Here is a 21,649-nt window from a genome sequence, read left to right as displayed (position 1 = left end):
ATCAGTAAAAAATCTTAACTTTTTTAAGTACAGGTATAATCTTTCCAGATAATTCCCATTACAAATACCCTACCAATTGCAGATAACTCTAAGCTTTCTCTCACGTGCTTTTTCAACTAGAATGTCTAGTTGTACCATAAAATAACTTAGAGGTAAAACTTTTTTTTATTAAATTTACTGAGGTGACATCGGTTAATAAAATTATATAGGTTTCAAATACACAATTCTATAATACATCATCTGTATACTGCATTGTGTGTTCACCACCCAAAGTTAAATCTCCTTCAGTCACCATATATCTGACCCCCTTTACCCTTATCTACCTCTCCCTCCCCCTCATCTCTTTCCCTCTGGTAATCACTAAACTGTAACATGTCTATGAGTTTTTGTTTCTTTGTCTTGTTCATTTGTTGCTTTCAGTTTTATATTCCACATGAGTGAAATCAAACGATTCTCAGATTTTTGTGCCTGGCTTATTGGAAAAAGATATGTTACATATACACAATGGAATATTATTCAGCCATTAAAAAAGATGAAATACTGCCATTTGTGACAACATGGATGGATCCTGAGATAATTATGCTAAATGAGGTAAAACATTTTAGAAATTTTGCTTTTTTATTTGATTCTCTGGACTAATGATTTATTTTATTCGATTATGAATATTTTTGTGAATCTTTCATTTGCCCTGATTAATTATGGATTTTTTATAGATATATCTTTATATTCTCTAGAATACTATTTCTCAGTCTTAGCACTATTGACATTTTAGATTAGATAATTTTTTTGTGGGTACATGAGTGTCTCTTGTGCATCTATCTGGTGCCTACCTGTTAGATGTTGGTGGCACAAACATCATCCCAGTTGAGAAAACTAAAAATTACTCTAGATGTTGCCAAACTTTACCTCCATTGAAAACTACTCTCCTAAACTGATCCCTAACCATGGACATCTATGTGAATACAGAGATTCCATGGCATGACTTCAGACTTATTATACTAGCATCTCTGGGGAAGAAATCTCAGAATATTTATGCTGTAAGTGTTGCAGGTGGTTCTGATATAGCCTATTCACTCACCACCCATATTTGGTGCCTTTGGACATGGTGGGTGTTAGTGGGTACTTGTTGAGTTCATTATTGTAAAGAAATCATAATATAGGATCATTTTTATTACAGCCCTTAAAAATCTACTGAGTTATAAGAAATAAAGAGACCACAGCTTAGGGTCAATGTTATTAAAATTCTATATATAAACTTCGCCAACACAGGGTAAGTAAACACAAGGGTTCCTTTCAATTGCCCATTTTTCTTATATTCTGAATTCTTCATTCTGAGCACAACAGAGAACAAATCAATCTGAACACCATAATAGCATTAGATAGCCAAACCTATAATGCTTTAGAACCAAGGAATTGGCTAAGATGACAATGGATGCACACGCACTATTTCCCAGTTTATAAATCTGCACTGTGGCAGGTGGGGCTATTCATTCATTTTGAATAGTTTTGTTTTTAGCCACATCCTAGTAACAAAATCCATTGCACATCAAGCCAACATCACCTGCATTTTCTTTGTCAGGAATATTACAGTCATTAATGATGAATACAGCAAGATACTTTCTCAAGTAGGGTACAAGCAAATGTTATTTGAATTGCATGGTAACATAACCAATTTGGGTCAATTTAAGGGACTTTTATCATGCCAAGTTATTTTTTTCCCAAAGTAGCAATGCACTGAATAACATGAAGATTTGTAAATACTTTTAAAAGCATTGCTATTTGACGTTTGATAAACATTCGATGATATTTTAAAGTTCTACAAACAATTTATCTAAATAGTACACTGGATTTTTGAATGTCTACATTGAACTATTTTTCATTAATAAAAGAGAACATGAGAAATTAAGAAAAAATAGCTATACCATATGATGGAATTAACATTGTCAAATGGCATGAATGCAAATCTGAATCCAAACATCTGGGAGTTACGAGAACTGAGATGCATTAAATTACTTATACTTTATTCTCATCTCTAAAATAAGTATAATAAGAGCACTACAACAAAAAGTTGTGACAATTCTTAACATAGTGTCTCACACATGCCAAGGGCTCAATAAATGCTATCAATAATCGTTATCCATTATATTTGTTCTTAATTAATCAGGCTATAGTGCTTCTATCAAGTACATACGTACACACTCTCACTCTCCATGCCTCATTTCTTCCTTGCCACCCTTGGAATTTGACAGATAAAGCTAAGGAGAAAACTGTTCTTGAGTCTTCACCTGATTCTGGTACTACACTTAAAATCACCATTAGTCAGCCAGTATACCAGCTATGCCCTGAACTCATTAACTGTATTAACAGAGCTGTGTAGAGCAAATCAGAACCATCACTGATGCAGTACTACTGATTTAATAGTCAAATAGAGACACTGGAGATCTCCAAGCGCCACGAAATGCATTCAAAGTTGTAGCATGAAGTTTAGCAATACTCACATTAATCTGAAGGCCACTGCTCTTTGATACTACTGGTGATCATATAACCCAAGGGTGAGTGGCAACTGACATACTTAGAGATCATGCAATCATCAGTTTAGGCTAAGCATTAAGGTTTTCAAATTTCTTTAAAATTCTAATTTCAAGTGTAAAAAGGATAACAAAACAAAAACAAACTCAAATACAGAATAGTGGTTACCAGAGGGAAAAGATGGTGGAGGGAACACAAAGTGGGTTAAGGGAGTCAAATGTAATGGAAGGAAACTAGACTTTGGGTGGTGAGCATGCAATAGAGCACACAGATGTCAAATTATAATCATGTATACCTGAAAATTATATAATGTAATTAACCAATGTTATCTCAATAAATTTAATTTAAAAATAATTACTAGAAATAAAAATATGAATAAGTTAAAACAATTTTCTTCTTGGGAATGTTCAAGTATAAAAGGAATTATTTAATTAATAAGTATTTGATGAATGAATGGGTATTGAATTATAGTAGAAGGCAGGAAAATACTGAATAGCAAGAAGTCTGTAGGACTAGAAAAGCAGCAAAGGAATGAAAAGATACATACATAGAGAAAATAAAAAGTGAAGACATTTAGATAAACTAGGAATAACTGGTACATATAGATAATCTAGCTTCTAGGAGGCTAGGGTAGTGGCAGTGACAGGCAGGTAGACAGAAAATAGTAGTACAATATTGCCATTTCCCAAATAGTGATAACCAATGGGGAAAACGAGGCACAGAAGGGATAAGTAGGTACTTCAGTTTTGAACGGAAAGGGTACGTAATGTGCAGTCAGGAAAAAATAAGCCATTACAGAGAATTTATCTGTCAGACATCTGCTGCTTACTTGAACTCTGAGTCTGGGTCCTTTGTATCATAGCAAATCACTTGCAGGCCATAATCTAGAGAAAAGATTTCTCTTTTGGTGCTTTTAAGTATTTAACATACTATTACTATTCTGGTGAGAAAGATCTTACCATCGGGAAAGGGAGAGGCAACTACAACTGACCCTTCTTGTCATCTATTCCTACCTGAACTGAATTGTTTAAGAGGAGTGGCTCTTTAATGCATAATTATATTTTATTTATTAAACTTGAAATACTGTCCTCTTTACTGGAGGAAAATTGTACTCCCAGGTAACATTAGTTCAAATAGCTCCAGAATAATCTCATTATCATGCACTGTTTAAAATTCTAGCTATCTTAAGGTCTGGGCAGAAAGCTCTAAGAGTACCTCTCTGGGACAGCTGGGTATTCTTGTTAAGAAATAATGGAGAAGCAAGGAGTTGAGCCAAGCCACTCAGACAAGAGCTCTCAGACAGGAACAGTCACCTGGTAAGTGGGTCTACAGGGTCACCTGGAACCCTTAAAAACCTCCGTGAAGCCTGAGGTCACACTTTTCTATTTATGGTGTCTACTAATGCACATAACAGATAGAACTGAGTTTAGCTACTTCATTTTTCTCTTAATTACTACATAGACTGAGCCTTGAGAAAGAATTACCAAAAAGGGGAGAAAAGTTACTAATTGCTCTCCCGTTATCTGAGTTTCAGTTCTAATAGCATGAAAAAAAAAAAATGCCCTGACACAGTGTATAATTAAGAATTTAGCAAAAGAAACAAGGAAAGACTTGTATGAATTCTCAGTGTGTCTCACGGTTAATTTTTTTAAAAAGGAACTGCTGTTCAAGTGGAATTGTTAAGCAGACTTCTTCGGCTTCAATGAAGACTAAAATCAGCAGATTATTAACTATTACTAAATGGTCTCTTTGCCCCGTCATCTCTAAATTCTGATAGTCAGACATGCTGTAATAAGTTGGTCTTCTCAATTATATGAGGAGGGCAGGGGTTGCCAGGCTTATGATAAGAAACTATAATTTCTGCCTGGAAGACTAAATAAGCGACGTAGCCTGCTACTTCAGATCTGTCCATGCTCATCACCTTCACCAAGGACACCACATTACTTCCCTGAAGTTGCTCCCAACCACAGTTCGATTCTAATAACTGACAAGAAAGGATAGGAAGACTTCCTTCCAAGAGATCATGATCTCCAGGAAATAGGGGTGACATGCTAGAAAGATAGAAGGACTCTATTAGCTTCCCATCCTGCAACTGTAAACTGTTTCAGCTAAGGTACAGAGCTCGATTTACCTCCATATCCAGGAGCACAAAGGTTGGGCACCAACTGCTCAGCTAAACCAACATTTAGATGATCTGTTTTACATGTCAAGCCCTGCACACACAGATGAATTTCACTACTGTTAGGGTCCTGCAAGAGCACAGTGCTGGGACCTCAGGCACTGGGCAGTCAGAGGAGCCTTCCTGGAAGGAGTGACAATTGAAGGATGAGTAGGATGTGTCCAGTGACAACACGAGCAAGGCCAGGAGTTGACACACCACATGCCTGTGCAAAAAAACAAACAATGGGAAGGTTGGCTTCCTGCCCTTGCTATACACACACGTAGAACTCAATTCCCCTTTGCTAAGACTTGTAACACTTATAACTACTTGTTTCATTATCTGTGTAGCAAAGTCACTAATTTAATGACACTATGCCAGGCTGTCCCTAATATGTATGGGGTTCAGTGTCAGAACACAAGAAGAGGTCACAAACCACAAATCTAAACATAAAAAGTTATAACTGAAATTAACAAATACATAATAGATTGGTTTTATTTTCCTACCTTAACATATATATCTTCATAATGATTTGGAAAGCCAGGTTCCAATAAAAATTCTGGGATGACTTGGAGTTTCAGACTGGAATGTGGCCACACAAGGACTGTGGGTCAGCCCTGGGTCTCTGGTCTACTTCCTCTCTTCTCGCTCCCAGCTGGGTTCCACCCCCCAGGGAAGATCTTCTTGCACTGTGAGTGGTCACTGCAGTTAATCCCCCAAAGCTCAATTCACACACCAGCCACACCCTATCCACTCCTCAGGCCTGGAGTATACACATAGGTAGTGCAAGCTTTCTTCAGAGGTCACGCGCAGAGAAGAGATGCCTGCATTTCCTTCAAGATGGCTCGGAGCCATTTGGGAACAGAATGTCAAGGTCCTGAGGACCAGATCGAGTTTAAATTGGGGGTGGGTATGGGAAGCATGGGCTCTGACAGAGAATCTCACCCAATGAGAAGGAGGAGAACTAAAAGGCCGGAGAAGGGCCCTCCGAAGCACGGAAGCCAGGGCAGGCCTCCTCTTGCTGAGTCTGAGATCTGTACCCCAGTCCAATTATTTCATTAAAGACTGACATAATCATTCTTAAGAGCTGCCTTCCTAATACAATCAGGAAAGGCACAAATTAACACGATCCGCTTGGGCCGCTTTTAGCTTCCTTCCCCTTTAAAATAATTATTTTCAGGTAAATGCACGGTCTTGCTTTTTCAGCCACTTCCCCTTCTGGTCTCCTGGGTATCTTTGGCAGCCAGCAAGGGTGTCAGAGCTAAGCAATTGTCCTTCAGAAGCTCTCTGGGTCTCTGCCAGCATGTGCAATGAGTGGCCCTTGTCTACTTGGTGACTGCTTGCCCTGGTGACATCCACTGCTGAAGTTTCATTGCAGGCTAAAAAACTCATGACAATTCCCTCTCAGCTTAGTCAGGGGCCATAGCCCCCTAGCTGATGAGGTCTCGCCCCACCTTGGTATCTGCTGGTGTTAGGTAGTTAGTCAGATATAAACAACAGAGGAACAAAGGAATGGAGGCCCAGCCTAGAGATTACCCAAGGAACACCCCATTGTCGGTAAAGAATCCTTCTTGCAGCCTGAGGAGACAAAGGATGGGAAGGCCATAAATCTATAGCTGGTTTAATCCAGCCACAGACACTTACGCAGAAGGTACTACCCTAACCTGCCCACCACCTCAGCTTCATTATTGCATCATTATACCACCATGTTTACGCCTGGAAGTTCATGAATCTAATTATAACAGACTGAATTCTGGGTAAGCACATGCGCACTAGGTAGAGTTATATCGCCCACTGTCAAATTGACCTCACTTGCCAATCACCTAGGAACGCCTTTATAACCACCCAACGTGGCCCAGACATAATTCAGACCCTCCCACTTCTGCGTGGTTACAGCTCTCTTCACTGAAAACCCGCCCCTCCCTTGGGGCGTACTCGGTCTTTTCTTTTCATCTCCCAAATTCCACAGGTCTGCAGCCTTCCTTAGTGTGGCCTGTTTCCTTCTAAAATATACCTTTAATTAATCTTTTTCTAAATCTCACTGACCTGTGATTCTTTGCTGCATCAGCAGGGAAGAACCAAGGAAAAGTGCTAATTGCACTTCTGCATCCTTACCCTCCCCATGCTACTGGAGCGACACCGGAGTTCAAATCGCCACCAAACAGTAACACTGACATGAAATATTCTACTGGGGCTATATGATGAGTGCCCTGGGATATCAGCGCAGGTTCTCGTGTTAAGCCTGCCAGACGTCACTGTCAGGTGCTGCATCCTTTTCAGGGTAAAAGGGGACTCTTAAGAGACTCACTATAGCACAGGGAACTCAGGGAGGATCTGGGTAGGCATCGGGCCCTCCTTCTGAAGTGGAGCTCCTGTAAGTCATCTCTCCCCAGAGTTCCAAACAGGACATGGGACAGAAACATGTCAGTTTTTTTCCTTTTCCTTAGCCAAACTCACCACCTCTAGACATCAGTCCCGAGTCAGGAGAAACTACTACACATATTCCTTTTACCTCTCCCTCCCTCAGTCATTTCTTTTCCTTCCCATCACCTCATTTGGCAGGAAGAAGAAAGCTTTTTGTTCTTCATGTCTGACAGACTTCCCCTGTACTGCATCCATCTCCCGCCTGAGGTGTCATTTAGCCCTGTCCCTGAAGCCAGGATACAGAGAGAGAAACCTGGGTGGATTAAGGATATAAATTGAGAAGTATTTTACAAATAGAAACCCTGCCATACATATGCTTCACCACTACTGCAGAAGCCTGGGAGAGCAGAGCCCGAGGTTGGTACTACCCTAACCTGCCCACAACCTCAGTCTACTGTGTGCCTATTGTGTCTCTTAATAAGTGACTCACAAACATTAAGGTGCCGCTAAATACAATATATGGGTTCTTTCAAACCCATTATGAAGGAGGAGGAAGGGGTCATTGTACGATGTGCCTGGCGGGAGAGCTTGGTGTCAGGTATTGAAGGACTTAGATGCACTATCGGATAACACCACCATTGGTCCTTCAGTATAGGTATTTCTTGCTTTATTATGCTTCCGTTTATTGTGCTTCACAGATGTTATGTTTTTTACAAATGAAGGCAAGACCCTACATCAGTAAAAAGATTATAGCTTGCTTTATTTCTGTGGTTTTGGAACGAAACTCACGATATCTCTAAGGTATGCCTATATCAGGAAAGCCTCAAGAGACTTTTTTTAATGCTAGTATGTTTCCAAGGTATTATTGTTTTCCTGTTGCCATGGTAACAAATTACCACAAACTTAGTAGCTTAAGAGAACAAAAATTTGTTTTCTTACAATTCTGGGAGCCAGAAGTCCGAAATCAGTCTTATCAGGCTAAAGTCACGATGTCAGCAGGGCTGGCTCCTTCTGGAGGCTCCAGAGAGAATTAGGTGTCTTGCCCTTTCCAGCTTCCAGAGGCTGCCTACATTCCTCACTCCTAGTGCCTTCCTCCAGCTTCAAAGCCCAGAGTGTAGTGTTCTCACACCCTGTCCCTCTGCTTCCTTCACCACGTGCTGCTTGCCTCCCTCTTATAAGGGAGGCTGTGATTACATTGGCCCCATCTGGATGATCTTCCCATCTCAAGATCCTTAATTTAATTATACTAGCAAAGCCCCTTTTGACAAGTTAGGTAAGGTATTCACAGATTTTGGGAATCAGAACTTGGGCATTGGGAGAGGGGGCACAAGGCAAAGGTATTTCTTCCTAGCCCCTAGGCGTTGCCTCATCCACCAGAATAAGATCCAAGCCTGTCTCATCTACTCCCATAATAGGAAGAAAAGCAGATATGACACAGGTTTACTATGACTTCCCCATTCCTTGCCCTCACAACAGGTTTGTTTTGTTTTAATATTTTAATTTTTTAATCATCCTGCCTAATTTCCATCAGCCACCCAAATTACCTTTAGAACTGTTGTCCCTACACTCTACTGGCACGTCCTTAGGGAAAATAGACTGGTAGACTCATTTCTTATTCAAGACCAAGCATATTAAGAATGTACATCTACTTTAAGCAAAACAAACAAACAATAAACACTCATCTACTTTAAGCAAAACAAACAAACAATAAACACAGACATTAGTATGGGGGTTACCTAACTGGAAAGGGAGTTGGAGGAGAGAAAGGGTAAGGGGTCAAATATGCAGTGACAAAGGAGACTTAACTTTGAGTGATGAACACACAATGCAATATACAGGTGTTGTATTATAGAATTGTACCTTTGAAACTTACATAATCTTAGCATTCAATGTCACTCAAAATTTTTTGATTAAAAAAATAAACAAAAGTGTATTCCAATGACAAATACCAGGATCTGGGGCAGTCAGAGCCATGTAAAATGCAAAGCCATTTTCTCTTTTCCAACTACATTGCTTCAACTTTTGACTTCATAAATGACTAAAAGGAAAATCTGTTTGGTATATCAGTTGGAATATCTCCAATATTCAGAAAATTATTGCAGTTGAGAGGGACATGAGAACAGCTAGAAGTAATAGTCTATATCTTGGAAAAAAAGGCTTACTCTATGCTTTCTTTCACAGCAAGCATGTGTTGTTGATGCTACTGTGGGAACATTCTCTGAGCGGTCCACCATGAGTGCAGGCAGCCCTGAGCCACTCCTACATCCATCCACATAGGAGCCAAGAGCTGGCCAGGATCAGGATGCAAGGAGGTATATCAGTATGCCCACTTGGATACTGCGTGTAATCAAGTCTCCCCAGCTTGTCTGCTCCTAGTTACTCTGGCTGCAGAAGAGAGGGAAGGAATGCTCTAATCCTTTCCCTAAGTGGCCAGCACTGGTATGGGGAGGGCCAGGAGCCCTGGTAGCATAAAAAGGAACAAGAAAGGCAGCTCCCTAGCACTGGTATTTCCAAGGCACAGAGGTTGGATTTACCCCTGCTTGACCAAGCCAATTTCTCCATTCAAAGACCCAGGCCCTTCTCCTATGATCTTCAATCACCCCAGCTCAACCAACCAACCACTCTACATACCCTAATTCACTCAGAAAATATCCTAGCAATTCGATTTCTGTGACAATTGTGAGTAGTAGACTTTTTTTACTTGCTAATATTCAAACGTCTATTTAGAAGTAAAAGCCAGTTCTTGTCATACCGCAAGTGCTTTCGTTTCCCCCTTGTATTTTCTCTCCCTCTGTACAGAGCACACTGTTTGGAGCACAGTTTTGGAGACTCCATTTTCAAAACTAGCATTTGAATAAAATGTGTGCTTATTATTACATGCTGACTGACATATATGCGACTTTTGAGTGGAACAGCATGAGTTGTGGAAATTGAATTAAACAATAAACCCGTAATTGCTTGTTAGGGTGCTTTAATTGACTCATAAGTACCATATGTGAAGCTGCGTGGCTGCAGGAGCCCAATTATAAATTTGCTTATGGAAAGATACAACTCATTTTGTATGTTGGAAACATACTCCCCAGTTACTGTTGCCCTCTCAGAAACAAAAATAAATAAATAAGAAATGTTCCATAAGCTGATAATGTATACTTAGGCCTTAGGTAAACTTGAAGCACTTTACTTAGGTTTTAATACAAGATTTAAAAAAGTGCACAATTAAAAATCCCATTTGCTTTATTCCAAGGCATTTGTTAGGCCCTGGAGCTCTCTGTGTTCACAGCTAACCAAAGAAATATACACAGGTAAGGCTTTTGGCTTCAAGGTATCTGCCCCTAACTTAAAAATATTGACAAGAAAAAGAGTTTCAGGGAAAAAAAGAGAACAAAATGAAATTATAAACAATTCATAAATGAAGAAGAAGATGTAGGGTCACAGAGGAGGAAGAAGGGAGAACTTAAACTCTGGTTGCTGATCTGGTGGGGCAAATTCGAGAAAGGAATGCTAGAAATTGTGGTCAAGTTACCCAGCCATGGTTGCAAGCAGTGATCAAGATCAGCTGTGGGCCCTTGGGATTAGGTGGTGGAAATGGCAAACACAGGCATCTAAATTGATTTCTTAGTAAAATCAGAAAATCAGGAGGTCTCATACAAGAAGCTTCAAAAACTAGAGTGGGGAAAAAGTAATCAGTGGGAATCCTAAATCCTAAGAGAAAAACATTAAATTGTCCTTTTCTAGGACACTGTAGGCTAATGATGATGTTTGCATGAACACAAGTGGTCCTGGAGTAGTTTTAGATCCCAGGTACATTTTTTAAAATTTATAATTTAAATTTATACTAATAATGATCTCCATTAGCTACAGTGAAACCACCCAAAATAAATATGTAAGTACAAAGAATAGCTTGCTTGTTAACAAAACTGCAAGACAAGTATCTTAATCACCAACCATCCCTTCCCCTAGACTAGACCAAAAATATATTTCCATGCTGAATAGAGAGGACATGTGATACAAATTCAGCTTTAAAAGATTCTTAGCCACTCCTTCCACTTAGATTGAGTCCTTCTTCCTATAGAGAAATATTAAAACCTGTATTAAAGAAAACCATTATAAATGCATATAAAGCATCACATTCTGCAAGACATTTGTCAGCAATCATTCTAGATTAAGTTATAACAGTGAATATGAAGGAATTATCATAGCAACCAAGCTTTTTATACATCCAGTGATTCTCTGCCCAATTTTACAATACCTTAGGGTAGCTCTATTTATCTCTGACTTTTTTTTATTAAACATAATTCAGTAGAGGTAGATACTAATGATATAATGTTTCTTTTAGGGGTGATGAAATGTTCTGGAATTAGATTGTTTTAGGTGATGGCTGCACAGCTCTATGAATATACTAAAAACTACAAAAACTATGTTTTAAAAAGAAATTTTATCTCAACAAAGCTGCTATAAAAATTCTGAATCTCAAAACAATAAATGTAATTTTAGAAAAAGTTCAGAAGTCATGTCACAAATCATGTCAATTAGATGCTGCATTTCCAGAAATCCTGGAATCATAGCATTTACCAGAGAGCAATTATTCTCCCAAAAGTCATGCTTAAAACCATTTATAATAACTTTTATAAATAAGAATGTGTCCATAAATAATAAAGATTTTATCATTAATGCAGTTCTTTTCACATTTCTGATCTGCAAATTTTTATTTTTAAATTATGTCCTGTATTAATGCGTTATGAAAAAGTATTTACTTAGAATCTCTGTGGTGCCATATTTACTAAAGTAGAAATTGGAGAATACAGTCAATTGAATTATGAAACACAACAGTAATATAAGACAGAATTTCTGCTCGAAGAGGACTAATAATTTACACAGAATACTCTATTTCCAGCATGGGGGGAAAGGGGGCGGTGCGGACACCACTAAATATATAACTATCTATGAACTACCAGCATTTGAATGTATATAGGATACATAAGCATTTAACAGTAGTTAGAGTTAATTTCTTACCATGTTATAAAAATCTGTCAGGTAAGAAAGAATCATCTAATTTCGCTTAAAATTCCCTTCTTTCTATATCACAGCTTCATAAGACGTGTAAGCTAATGATGAGATGTTTTCTAGTATTTCTAAGTCTTTTTTCTCATAGCCACTAAAAAGATATCAGATCGGATTCCTTCAATAATGTCTTTTACATCAAAATTCTTTCTTATGGCTAATTGAGCCCTCAATCTTAATAATATAAAAGTTTTTTGACATTTTTTATATTCGTTCTATAGTTATTGCCTATAACTACGCTTTATGCTCCCTCAGCCTCTATTTTACGTACATGTACAAGGGAAATGTATATTCGGCAGCTGTGAAAGAATAAATATGCTAATTCACACACTGCATGGAGAAGGTGATTTATTTAATTTTTAAAGGAATATGGCAGTATTTACATAAGTTTAACCTGTATCTCTGCAAACAGCTGTTGTGCAACCAGCTTCCAAATCAGGAAAAGAAATGGGCTGGGTATTTTTTAACAGTTACTCTGGTTTGACAGATGGATGGTGTTTTAGTTATCTGCTGCACTTCACATGAAGGCACAAGGAAGAGTTGGGCCAAATCACTGTAGCAAGTAATTATAGATTTTAAAAAATGCATTTATACTCTTGAAGTATAAGAGGTAAGATTCTTAAAAGCTTGTATGAAATAGAAATTTTAACTATTATCAGCCATCAAATAAGCTATCTTGATAATAGTTGCTGTATCATTTATCACGAAGCTAAACTTTATATCATATAGTCATTCCAGTAATAGTAACTAATTTACAAATGAAACGCGAATTTAGAAATAATTTGGTGTTCTTTATTGAAAAACAACTGCAAAGATGCAGGATATTAATTATCTCATTGCTTCAGAGACACAATAAATCAGCACAATATCCACATTGATTTTCTTCCCTCGCTAAAGTATACCACATTTCTTATGGATCTGTCTACTTAAAACATCTTCTAAGGAACTCTCCTTTTTCTGCAAATGATTTCTTCTTTGTAGATCACTACAAGTACATATGCTTTACATAGAACCATAATCACCACTATTATAATAAACTGTTCTGTACAAAGCTAATACCATGTCAAGAGGACACTTGTTTTCATTTTGTTGGGTCTTCTTCTCCACAAACTCTGCCAAGCTGCTGCTGCTGAAATTATGTTTATTCATCTATATTTCTTCTTTGGTCCCTCTGGAGACCATGCATTTGCTACATCCTTTATGAAAAACAAATTTGTTACACTTTAATTCTGTTTTAGAATCTCAAACTTAATAAAACCCTATAATAAAAGTATGAGTAATGGTGGATTCAGAGGATCATTTTGTAGTTCTTATGCACTATATATATTCAATACTCATACAACTTAGTTTCTCTCACAGACGTTTTAATGAACAACTCACTTCATATAATATGTAGATGGATTTCTGAAAAGTCATATGCAAGAAATATGAAGGAAATGAATCTATTTTAGTGCAACAGGGAAGCCTGCTATTGAAAGGCTTTCTCTCCAGAATAATGGTATTTAACCTCCAAGATTCATTTTTCAATGTAAACAACCAATGTTGTACTTATGTTAAACTGAATTTGTTTAAAGTGACATATATCTCAAAATTAAATGACCTTCAATTTCTTATGTGTAGTTCTTTTAATCTGCTAAAATTAGCTGAATTAAAAGTAAAACTGCCTTCCAGTGTCTTATCAGTTATGAGTTAAGTTTGAAACTCGATCTATTTTTACCTTTAAGTACTGAGAATTAATTAATCTCAATGTGACTAACAATATTCAATTCATACATTTAAATACTTTGAGGTAGTAATGGCTACCTGCATGATTCAAAGTACCAAGACTAATTGGGGCCTGTATCAGATCTTCTGATAATACATTGTCATATACATTTGCTTCAAGTCTTTACACCACCCAAATGAAACTTGTTTTCAGCCAGACTTCCATGCCAATGATCAGGACCCAAGCGCAATCTGAAGAGACAACAGGGCCAGTCAGGAGAATGAGTCTGGCTCTGGTTTTTCATGTAATAGCTGCATGACCCACTGGGCTGGGCTCATTGATACTCAAGTGTATTTATATGCAAAATGAAGGGGTTGGACAAGGATGATCTGGGTTCCTTCCAGCTCTAATACCACTTAATTACATTATGGGTATTCTCATGTGCATTGTTACAATTTTCTATTGAGAATTTGTGAGAATAGCATAGCCAGATGGTACTATAGCAAACATTTATGTGTAATTGTTTTTATTTCACTTAGTGACACGCTGTTAAGTACACACAGCATGCTTACACATGAAGGAAAACATTCTATAATTTTGGTAAAAAAAAAAAATCCTTACTTCACTTCTTAGAAGGTATTTTACATAACAAATATATATTAATTGGACTTCCAGGTAAAGATGCAGAGTGGAAACTTAAATATACAGCTATTTCCTTCTAAAACCTCATCAAATTTCTGTTAAACAATGAAAGAATGGGAAAGAACAGAATGATGTTATGATTTTGAAGCTGTAAATCAATAGGAGTGAAGGACTGAACAGACCAAAGAAAATATTAAATTCTAAGATGGAAACTGTAAAAGTAAAAGTAAAAGTTTGAATGGGGGCAACAGATGTGCTTAAAAATAAAAAATATGAAGCAGTCATACCCCCAGCTTGCTCTCTCTCATGCCACATTGCTAGGATATCGACTTTCCTCCTCTCTTTGCAAAAAGACTTGAGGTCAAAAAAGGTATACCATAGGACCTCTGGACTGGAGGCCAAAGGCCTAGTTGAGATTACTTGACCATTGTCATACAGAATACTGAAACCCCTCATCTTCCCAACTCAGTTCCCAGAACAGTGACAACCAAGTCTTCCCCTTCCAGGAAGAACAACTGAAAGCCTTCTCGGGAAAATCCAAACAGTACAACTATGTTGACATAAAAAGTTTCCCACCTGAAGAGCGGAGCTAGATCATCCTGCTCTCAAGCTAGCTAGCATAAGCAGCTAAATTCATGTAACTTGCTTTGTCACTTCTAAAGAGAAGCAGAAAACCAAGGATTACCAGATATCTGAGGAAAATGACCGACATAAAAGATAGTTACCAATATAAACCACACGATGAAAACCAAGTTGAAACAAACTAAAATATTGTAAGGGGGAGAAAACTTTAAAAACAAAAAAACAATTATATATAAGCTAGCTGAAGAATCCAGAATTAATTTACTTAATACTCCCTTAATAATGATAGGAAAAATCCAAAGGGTTAAATAAATGCCCAAATTATAGATTCACACTTTTTTAAAAAGAGAAAAAATAGGGAGAAAAGAGAAAAAATAGCATCATCTTTTGGTAGAAATTGTTAGAAATTCTATAACTTTTGTTTTTAATCTGGAGATTTGGGTTGATTTATATGTACTTTTTTCTTTTATATATCGTAAATTTATTTCTCTTTAATTTTGGACAGAAGTTCCTTTTTACTTCATTAACAGACACAGAAAACAGTGAATTCACATTCTCTACATAATCTTCAGATATATGAAAGCTTTTATTCCTTCTAAATCATCCACCATCAAAGGAAAATGGCTCTGAGTTCTTCAGAGACTTTAACAACATAACCAACCTTTTCTAGTATTTTCAGGCAAACACAATGAATGAGATATGTTATGGACTGAACATCTGCATCCCCCAAAATTGATGTTGAAGCCCTAACCCTGAATATAGTGTGTGGAGATGAGGCCCGTAGGGAGTAATTAGAGTTAGAATAGGTCATAAAGGTAGAGCCCTCATGATGGGATTAGGAGCCTTATAAAAAAAGGAAGAGAAAGAGAAATATATCTCTCTCCACCTGTACAAAACAAGGAAAGACCTTGTGATGACATAGCAACAAGTAGGCCATATGCAAGCCAGAAAAAAGTCCTCACCAGAACCTGACACTCTGGTACCTTAATCTTTGATGTCCAGCCTCCAAAACAGTGAAAAAATAAATTTCTGTTGTTGAAGGTACTCAGTCTATGGTACTTAGTTGCGACAGCCTGAGCTGACTAATACAAGTTATAAATATTACAGAATTTTAAAGCTGAAAAGGTATTTAGAGATGACTCATTCTGAGGGTTAAAAAATTGGTGGCCTTTTGAATTAGCCTGCAGTTTTCTTTGTAGGTGCTCATAAAATTAAAAAACAAAACTTTAAAAACTACTTTAGAATGATAGTTGTAATTTTACGCAAGCCCCATCACTGTCACCTGCATTATCCCTGCCTTAATAACACATTTGTGTAACTTGCACATGCCTATGACTCCGATTTCTGCCAACCTTTTCCTTTTAAAAATGAGGAAACTAAAGTTCAGAGATGTAAGCTGACTTGCTCAAGCTGAGTAATTAAATGAAAGAGTAATAAATGTAAAATGGGTCTAGATTCCAGATCTCTCGGTATTCTATCTGGTTTTCTACTGCCCAACCTATACCTAAGGGATATGTTAGTTAACTATATCTCCAGGACATGAGACACAAACAATTTGGCTATCTGAAGCATAAATACTAGGAGAAACTATCAAGCAAAAAGGAGAAAAAAGGTCATTTATTATTTTTTTTATCTATTCATGTACCCAGATGAATTATTTCTGAAAAACTACATAGTAACTTTGAAGATGGAATATCATCACTGTGGAAGTAAAGAGGCAAAATAAAAATTATAGTTACTATATTCATTGAAGTAGTTTTGTTAATATTGACTTCAGAAATAATTTAAAGCCTTTTTGGTAGGAAAATACGATAATAGAGATTATAGCAAAGAAAATAACAAAAAGAAAAAAATAGCTCTGAAAATTCTATAATTTAATATTAAGAATAAATCTATTAAAATATCTATACTTTAATTATGGTATGTACTTCCCCATGATTAAAGTATTGTGATTAATATTTCAAAAGTTTTCCTATCACCTGTGTGCTATATCTCCTTCTGACATTTCTTTTCCTAAAAATATCCTAATGATATAGTCAGTAAAATAAAAATAGAAGAAAAACTAGGCATTGATATGTCTTTCTTGCAAATCATGCAAAGATCTGAAAAAGGCAAATAATCAAAGAAACATTACCTAGATAACAGGCCCCTGACCTTCTCTCAAAAAAAAAAAAATGTTTATCGATAAAATGTAACTTTTATATGGTATGAAAATTTGCCAAGGAATTTCCATAGATATTATTTTATTTGATCTTTCCCCAAACTCTGGGAAATAGGTATGACAGAGAATTATCTCCATTCAGAGAAGAGGAAACCAAGGCTCAGAAATGTCAAACCTCATGTCCAACAGAGTTGGCCACAAATTTAAGTCTTCTGTAGTCATTCCATTCCATATTTCATATGTTAGGAGATAATGCTTCTGAGGATTTTGTTACATTCATTAAAAAAAGCTCATAGACTTTAGCATGTCTTTGTTTGGCAAGTTAATTTGTAGTAGGCTTAAGAAAATGTAGCAGTTACTCAGTGTTTACTATGTGCCAGGTAGTAGTCTAACATTCTCCAGTTGTATTCTATTATCATTCCCATTTTACAGAGAAGGAAATAGAGGCCCCCCAAAAAAGGTTAATTAACTTTCCAACTCAAGGAGCTATTGTGTGGCAAAGACAGGCAGTCTCACTCCAGAGCCTGGGCTCTGAACCACTGGTCATGCTGCATTCCTAGGAGATCAATAAGTTAAGAAAATTAATGCTGTGATTATAATTGCATTCTTTGGAAAGTTTGTATTGATTTTAAAAGCATTCATGAGTTGGTAATCGTCTATTAGTATATTTTATTTTTATTTATTTTTAATTATAGTTGATGCTCAATATTATTTTATGTTAGTTTCAGGTGTACAGCATAGTGGTTAGACATTTATGTAATTTATGAAGTGATCCCCTGATTAGTCTAGTATCCACCTGGCACTATCTTCTATTAGTATGTCTTAATTTTAAGCATATTTCTGATTACCTCCCAGATCCCTGTGTCTGTGCAAAGCTGTTTATTTTTCTTGATAGGGAACTGACAGTCCTTATACTTTTCTCCCTATTTTGAGATACTTTTAGAAGAATATATAGGTGTACAATAGATCTTTACAAAAGAAATCCTTTATTCTTATTGAAATATTCCTGCTTATGATTGAGTACTTACTTCCTTGTAAAATAAATGTTAATCATATGATATCACTTAATTTGCAACAAAACTTTTCACTGTTAGAGTTGATGGTAGTGTTTTATTTTTATTGCTTTGGCTCCAGAAAAAATAAAATCCACCGTAACAATGTGAGGCACTTAACAAGCTTTAAAGTTTGTGGCTCTTCTTTAAAAAGCATAAATATTTGAAGTCTGAAATTCATTCACAACTATGCCTTTCTCAAACCATCAAAAACTTGAATCATTCCAAATAAAACTATTAAAGATATTTATATTGAATGCTTACCAAATTATTTATTTGGTTATTTACTTTGCCATATCTTTGCAGGATGCTTTGGTTTTTCTTTCCCTGGATTTCTTTGGCTATTCAGGGTCCTTTGTGATCCATATCAATTTTAGTAGTATTTTTTCTACTTCTGTAAAAAAAATGCCACTGAAATCTTGATAGAGACTGCATTAAATTGGTAGATGACTTTTGGTAGTGTTGACATTTTAACAATATTAATTCTTCCAATCTATGAACACAAGATACTTTTCCATTTATTTGTCTTCCTTGATTTCTTTTATCAATATCTTATAGTTTTCAGAGTAGAGATCTTTCACCTCCTTAAATTTATTCCTAAGTATTTTTGATGCTATTATAAATAGAATCAATTTTTTTCTTTTTCAGAAAATCTGTTGTTAGTGTACAGAAAACGCTTCGAATTTTTGCATGTTATTTTGTATCCTGCATATTTACTGAATTCATTGATTAGATCTCAAAGTTTTTGGTTGAGTGTTCAGAATTTTCTTCAGAATTTTTATTTTCCAATTTTGAATTCTCTCTAGCTAGGACTTCTAGTGCTGTGCTAAGAGTAGTGACAGTGGGCACCCCTGTCTTGTTCTTGAACTTAGAGGAAAAGCTTTCAACATTCTACCATTGAGTATATATAACGTTAACTGTCGGTTTGTCATGTATGGTATTTATTATGTTGAGATATAGTCCTTCTATACCTGATTTGTTAGATTTTATCATAAATGAATGTTGAACTTTGTCAAATGCTTTTCTGAACCTATAAAGATGGTTATTCTTTTCGTTCTATTAATATGATGTATTACATCAACTGATTTTTATATGTAAAACTATTCTTGCATTCCAGGTATATTTCCCATTTGATCATACTGGATGATGCTTTCAACATGCTGCTGAACTTGGTTTGCTAATATTTTATTGAGAAATTTTGCATCTATATTAATCAGGGATATTGGCTTATAGTTTTCTTTTCTAGTAGTACCCTTTTTTGGTTTTATAATTTTGGCCTTGTAAAATGAGTTTAGGCATCTTCCTTCTTCAAGTTTTTGGGAAGAATTTGAGAAAGATTGGTGTAAATTCTTCTTTAAAAGATTAATAAAATTCATCAGTGAAGCCATCTGTTCCTGGGCTTTTCTTTGTTGGGACATTTGTTATTAGTGATTTAATCCCTTTACTAGTAATTTGGTCTATTCAGATTTTCTATGTCTTCCTGATTCAGTCTTGGTAAGTGGTATGTTTCTAAGAATATTTCCATTTTTTCCAGATCGTTCAGTTTGCTAGTGCATTGTTGTTCATAGTAGCCTTTTATAATCCTTTGAATGTCTGTGGTGTCTTTTGTAATGTTCCTTTTTTTCATTTATAATTTGATGATTTGGGTCCTTTGTCTTTTTTCATTGGTTAATCTAGCTAAGAGTTTTTCACTTTTATCTTTCAAAGGACCAACTCTTAGTTTGAGTAATATTTTCTCTTCTGTTTCATTTCTTTCTAATCTAATCTTTATTATTTTCTTTCTTCTGTTCCCTTTGGGCTCAGTTTGCTCTTTATTTTCTAGTTACTTAAGATGTGGAGTTAGGTTCTTCATTTGGAGTCTTTTTTTGCTTCCTAATGGAGGCATTTATTGCTATAAGCTTCCCTCTTAGAAATGCTTTTGCTACATACTACAATTTTGGTATGTTGTGTTTCCCTTTTTTTTTTTTTTTTTTTTTGGTCTGTGAAACTTTTTAATTTCCCCTTTAATTTATTCTTTGATCCATTGGTTTTAAGGATATTTTTTATTAACAGTTTCCAATTTCTCATAACATCTGCTTAAAGCCTTACTATTAATTTTAGACAAAATGAAAACGCATTCGGAAAATTCCCCTTTAATAGAAAATCAAGGCACAGAAAAAAAAGGGCTATTCGGATCCCCAGAAGGACTTGAAATTTAAACTTCAATCAAAATAGGATTAATTTCATAAGTTGTTTTTTGAACAAAAGTCATCCCATCTTCATTCAAAATTCATAACTACAAAAAAAAATGCAAGACTACCATAGATTTTATAATGTGACATGGAGCCATAAAGACAACTGCTAAATGACTCAGTCACAGTGATGATAGAATCGGTATGCAAAACTCTTAACTTGTGCCTGTTTCCTACTGTCAAATGTATACTATGATATTTAAAAGGAAAAATTATAAAATTAATTTCTTGGATATCTATAACAGAAAGAAACTAAATATGATAATATGCTATATTTATATTGCTTAGCAGAGGATTTGAATGTATGAGAATCAAAGAAAAATCCATTCAATGGTCAAACTATGAATATGATTGTTATTGGCTTTTTCCAACAGTTGACCTATAGGGAATTTAATCAGTTTCTTTTTCTCTTAAAAGAGAATTTTAAAAGGCAACAAGTCATGCATTACATATTTACCAGCATTAAAATATCAAGAATAAAGAGTTATTTTCTGACTGCATTAATTATATACATGCATTCAAAATCTGAGATCTATGAGGCTGTGGAGATACAGAAGTAAATAAGACACTTCCAGCTCTTAAGAAGCTTGTGACCTCATGGGAAAGACAAATATATAAGCAAATAACTATAATAACAATAATAAATCTTTCAGTAGAGATATGCACATAGTTGTCTGGAAGCAGAGGGGAGAGAAATACTAGCTCTTCCTCCAGGGCCAGCCCTGTTGCTACAAACAGGATAAGTCTGAGACAAAAAAGTATCAGATATCAGACCCAGTTGGGAGACTAAAAAAGTAGGCATATGGCTATTAGATTGCCTCTCTCTAATAAAAAGTGATTGATTTAAATGTGTTATTTTGTTGTTGTTGTTACAGCTACAGACTACAAATTCTTCTAAAATATACCTCTTTTCAATCACATGCGGAATCTCCTTAAGTATGTAAAATAAGGATTCTAAAAGGTTTGAAGGAAAGCTTCTATGTTGTTGAAGCTTCCATTATATTTGGGAGAAACAGGTATAAGATTCTTTTATTGATATGTAATATTAGCCTTTATCTAGAAAAATTATGAGGGTAAATCTAGGTGAATTCTCACTGCTAAAGGATTTTTTTTTTTTTTTTTAAATTTCAGGCATGAAAACAAACTACTTAATTTACAATGAAC

At 35.9% G+C, this 21,649-nt stretch overlaps 1 protein-coding gene across 2 annotated transcripts in view; it reads right to left on the bottom strand.

The window, feature by feature from the left end:
• The window catches only part of THSD7B (thrombospondin type 1 domain containing 7B), a 742,175-nt gene that overhangs the window by 230,272 nt on the left and 490,254 nt on the right, over positions 1–21,649 (bottom strand). The gene's annotated exons all lie outside the window — the stretch shown is intronic.

This window comes from Pteropus medius, unplaced genomic scaffold, assembly GCF_902729225.1.
Source record: "Pteropus medius unplaced genomic scaffold, Ma_sr-lr_union100, whole genome shotgun sequence".
NCBI lineage: Eukaryota > Metazoa > Chordata > Mammalia > Chiroptera > Pteropodidae > Pteropus > Pteropus medius.
This window is presented reverse-complemented; position numbering and strand designations above follow the sequence as displayed.